This window comes from Ambystoma mexicanum, chromosome 5p, assembly GCF_040938575.1.
Source record: "Ambystoma mexicanum isolate Mex_15411 chromosome 5p, UKY_AmexF1_1, whole genome shotgun sequence".
NCBI lineage: Eukaryota > Metazoa > Chordata > Amphibia > Caudata > Ambystomatidae > Ambystoma > Ambystoma mexicanum.
This window is the reverse complement of record NC_090930.1, coordinates 1,027,546,492-1,027,551,930: the sequence shown is the minus strand read 5'-3', so window position 1 is coordinate 1,027,551,930 and position 5,439 is coordinate 1,027,546,492.

The following is a 5,439-nucleotide window of genomic DNA, read 5'->3' as shown; positions in this document are numbered from 1 at the left end:
TGTTCCATGCTTCCCCCTTCAGATTTGTTTGTTTTTACTATTTATGCTATTTTTATAGCTAAAGCACATCATGATGCATTAGATTTCGTTTTTGATTTAACCCAATTCCCGGTACTGACTTGCTGGGAAGAAAGATTACGACAGAGGCCTGATGATGGTACTGGGATTTAGACCATGCACCACTGCCATTTATCCCAGACAATGATACCAGGAACTGGTCTCGAGCAGCAGCCTGGGCGGAGGACTTGCACTTTGCAATTGATGAGCTTGACATGCTTTCTTAATGGGATCTAATATTGGGAACTGGGCAAGCCAACTTATCACACATGCACTCTTGATTAATACGCTATTTAGATTGGGCTTTAGAGACTCAGCACTGTGTTAGAGGAGGAAGAAAGTGGCTGGTTCTGGGGGAAGGTGGAGTGGGCTGCATTTTCAAATGTCCCATCAATTTTACACCAGAAACGGCTTTGTTTGGTGTTGAGGATCTAAAATGAGCACCCAGGGTGGGTGCTGCAGTCAATCGGCTTGCTTGGTAAGTGGTGGCCCTGCCATTTTCTCCACTTCCTGCCCCCCCCTCCCAACCAAGTTACCTTATTTCTCTGGCGCTGGTGCCACATCCTGGGCTGCCGTGGAAATGGTATAAGGGCTCTGCATGGACTCCCCCCCCCCCCCCCCCCCCCACCTTTCATCGCTATGGTGGCCATCTTAGGTGAGTATTTTTGGTTCAATGAATGGGACTCCGTGGGCGTGTCCCATTCATTCAAACAAGTAGATTGTCCACAAACCGGGGTGCTAATAACACTTAATCCCACCCTCCAGATTGAGTGTTATTGCTATATTACTCATCACGCTCACTCCTGAATTGGCTTTGTTTGGCTCTTATGAAGTGATTTTCCATAAATCTAGAAAAAGACTTGCACACAAACTCCCCTTTTTCTGGCAAAACTATTGGTATTAAAAATAAATAAAAAACAAAATTTGTATTAAATGGAATGACTGATGCTACACTCTGGGAAGATATTATGTCACGGCTTTGTGTGTAGATAAACGATAACCTTGTTAGGAGAGAACCTCCTCAGAAACTTTAGGAAAACTGTAGGTCATGTGTATGAGTCATAATCACCAATGCCCTGCACAATGGGGGACCTCAACGTCCGCACAGATTCGTTGAGTCATAGCCTGTACGGATATGAACCCCACTCCAATCGCACATTCATCAAAGGGTGGTTTGGACATGTGGGCTCAGCCGTGTTGGTACTCTGCACCCCTTGACAGCGAGTTGTTCTGTTTTTGTCTGCTCATCTTCCATATAACCCACCCGCCCCCCCCTCCCCTCTTCACAGGTTGCAGTACCAGCAAATGGACATCGTAATTAAATGATTTCCTGAAGAGTAACTTTAATGCTGGCAATGCCTAATATTGCTTCATTATAATTTTCTTATGCTGGAAAATCTGGTGCTACTGAATAAGCGGCGATATTGACCTAAAGAAGTCTGCTGGCCAATTTAGATAAAGATATGTTCAATCTGCTTCTTCCCTATAGTAACCTGTGTACGGTTCAACCTTCATGAGCAAGCCCAAATTTTTAAAAAAAGGAAATTTATTTGTCTGTCATACAAATTTCTGTTTGTAATTATAAAAATATGCTTGAATAACAGCATACTTTGCCAATAAAAAAACAGAGGGACTGTGATTTTCCTGTATGATATAAAAATGGTAAACTAGATTACCATACGTTCCTTTCTAAACATCAAATTCTTGCAAATGTTATCATCTGGGACATTTTATATATCATGAACTTTCTGAAGGTGGAGCAGGAAGAATGCGACCCTACTAATAAAAAAGTAGTGGAACTGTGACTCCGGCAGGGGGGCAAAGTAGGAAGGAAGCGAGAAACATGCAACTCATTTTTCAAGGGTTGCCGTCATGCTGGTTGACACCTAATTGAGTTAAAACAAATTTCAGTTTAGCTATAACTGATATCTGGTGGCAGATTCGTTGCTAGGGGGAGGAGGGTGGCTAAGGGGGCTATAGCCCCAGGTCTTTTGGTTGTAGACCCGGACAGAATCTCAGGAGCTACAGCCAAAAGGCTAGCTAGTCCCCAATCCCGACATTAGCGTAGCCCCGGATCCTTTCCAGACCTAGCAACACCGCTGTCTGGTGGTAAAATGGAGGAGACCTGTGCTTTAACGTCACCAAAAACTGTTCCGGATTGGTGAAAATGGTTGCAAAAAGTTGTGGAGCTATTAACAGTAAAAAATAAAAGTAGTGGGACACTGCTCCCGACCGTTCCCGCTCACTTCGACCACTGAAGAAATGACCAGAATGAAATCGCCACCATGTGTCATTTCTGCACATAAAATCTTCTTTGGATTAAATATCTACAAAGGTAAAACAAGAGTTTATGTCCACAAAACCCAGGGGCATCAAGGCACTGTTACAGCCAGGTACTGGGAAGGAAGAAACGCATAACTGGTAATGTAGTGTACATGGCACTAGGTGAAGAGCAAAGTTTTCAGAGATTTTCTGCCCCCTCTGGTGTAGAGGGAGAGCTCCATTGTGGAGCGGAAACTGGCACCTTGACTTCTGGCTGGCTTAGATTAAGGCAGGACAAGTGTGGACGTAAGCTTTTCTGATGGGTCTGGAGGACTGTGCTTTAACAAAGCTTTGGGCAAGGTACAGTGGGGCAGAGTTCGATGGGCATCGGTGTGTGATCGAGAGAGTTCAAAAGAGAATCATTAACTGGCAGTCAGTGGGCATTCCTTCTGGCCTCAGAGATGTGATCTCTTTTGGGGGTGTTACAAAGTCCTATTTTAAACTTAAAGGGGAGCATCACCTCAAGATAAAATGTCTACGCACAAGCAAATGCCCCTAATAACACAGAACCAAACGTTGTAGAAGAGGTAGATGTGAATTATTGTGCATGTTCCATTTTTCAAATGAAATTAATGGCATTGAGGACAATTAAATGGCCACTAGGAGGGCTTAACTGGAAAGCATACTACCCCATTTTTACGGTATTTGGTTGTTGCATCGAAATTTTTCCATCTAAAAAATGTCCATCGAATGCATATTTGGGGGGTAAAGGGTTCTTGTTGAGGTGCATTTTAAAGGGTTAAAACGGGGTTTTAGGGGGGTGACCCCACAAAAAAAGTATTCAATGGAAATGTTTTAGATGGAAACATATTGATATAAATGCTTGTCGATGCAAGGCATTCGATGCAAAGACCATAAACCCATTTTTACTATTGAATTGATAGCCTTGTTCAACAGTAGGTGCCAGGTGCTGAAGTCTTGATGCACGTTTGCAGGGCAGCCACAACTTAATACTCCTTGTAATGGTATTGGTCCTTTTATGTTTTGGGAGTAACCTTTCACTCTTGTTTTTATAAAATTATTTGGTGTACATGAAAAGGGTTCGCTCTTTGCCACATTTATATTTATGTCAATACTTGTGGTGCAATGGTCAACGCTGCATTAGCCACACGTTCCTTGCCCCAATCCTAATTTAACAGGCATGATCCTAATCCATTGCTCTTGCCTGGGTTGTTGTTGCATAGGCTCCTCCTCTTCGGATACAAGGAGCTTCATGCATACATTCCCCTCTAGTTACCTAGACTAACCAGTAGCCAAGGCTGACTCCCTGAGAAGTGAGGGTGGGTTGGTGGAGCTCTGATGATGAAGAGAAGTAGTGCGGGGGCGTAGAGATTGACACTCATAATTGTGGCATCACCTTGATGCTCCTCTTCTTACTCCTTGGCCTAATTTATCTGAGGAATAACCTAGCAAAAGCTTTCCGCACACAGATCACAACGCATTACTGTCAGGTAAATGCAACGCAAGTTTATTGAACATTGGAGGGGAAAATAAGCCAGGTATCAATTCCCCCAACCGTTCTTTCTTCCATTAGGTGCAGTTGGAAGTGCGAAATCAATATAGTCAGAACAGCCGTGGTGACATGCCTGACAGAGGCACCCCATTTAGCTCTGTCCAGGAAGCTGATTCGCCTCTAGTCGACATTGTGGGAGGAGAACCTGGGCTGAAGCACGTACTGTATATGACACCGTGATCCACCTACTCAGCAATGCACATGTTGCCATTCTCCTCTTGTAATCTCAAGTCACAAAGAGGTTCTGAGATTTCTTGAAGCTTGCTTTTCTTTCCAAATAAACAACCACCCTTTTTTACATCCAATAGTGTGCTGCCGGTTCATCCTCTGCGGAGTGGGAGGTGTGATATGATGGTAAAATGATTTCTGCAAACCTACGGAAAGTGGAGCAGACCAGTTGGAATGTAGTATCTGGTCTGTTTTCCCACCAACCTTTTCCTTAATCCTGCATGCCAAAGGGGTTGCTACTTCAGAGGGCCTTATAGCATTTTATGCCTTCCATGTCTGAGGATTCGAAGGATGGGGGGTGGCAAGAGAACCCATAACACAATGGGTGGGGGTGGTCCGTAGATCCTGTAAGAGAATGGATACTTGTTGGATGACTAGGCAACTTGAAACTGTTCAGTAGGTGCAACACCAAGTCAGAAGCCTCTGACCTCCAACCCCATGGATCTCTGTAAGTCCAAATGACTTCCAACTGCCTTCTCAGGTGTGAAACTGAAATGAACAAACTGTCCAGTAATAATTGCAGTATCGGAGCGGTATGATAAGATGGGGCGAGTGTCTTGTAAACCTATTTCCCAAAGACTTCCTCCAACGCATCATATATGACTGGTCCATTTAGGGTTTTGTAGACCTTTGTACCGAGGAGGCTACCTGGTTTGACAATCTCTAATTCTATAGGTGTAGTCTCAATTTCCATGCTGCTAATTGGAGTAGCCCTCCGCGAGTCACCAATCCCTGAACCTTAAGGTCCTGCAGCTACAGATGTGGCAGCTGAATGCATGGTGCCATGGCCAGTTTCATTATCTGTGGGAAATGACAATTGTGGCTAGGAATGATAACCAGTATCATTAAGTGGCCAATGTAGGAAATGCATAAAGTGGATGCCTCTGCTATGTTATTGACAGGGCTTTGTCTCCCATGCTACCAGCTCCATCCCCTGAACATATGTCCAGATTTGGGGGTAAGGGTGCAGGACGAAAGGGAGAATTCAGCTTAAATGGCCTACCTAATGATTCTCCACTCATATGTGGGATACTGACATTGATCGGAGATGCTTCTGTGCCTCTGCTACCACAGTTGAAGCCATTTCTGCCAGGTACTCCCTTGACAGTGGTAGGCTATTGTCACGAGATTGTCTGTTCTAATGGATTCTTCCTCTCATAGATTCCTCATCTATGATATCCCTATACCAGCTGTTCTTTGGAAACCTTTCTGCCTCCAGTAGATCAAGCGCAGCTACGCCTGCTGCTTCTACGTGCCCTGTGCTGGATAGGACATTGGGGCCAGTATATATGCCGCGCCCTGCCCCGTGACCTCAGTTC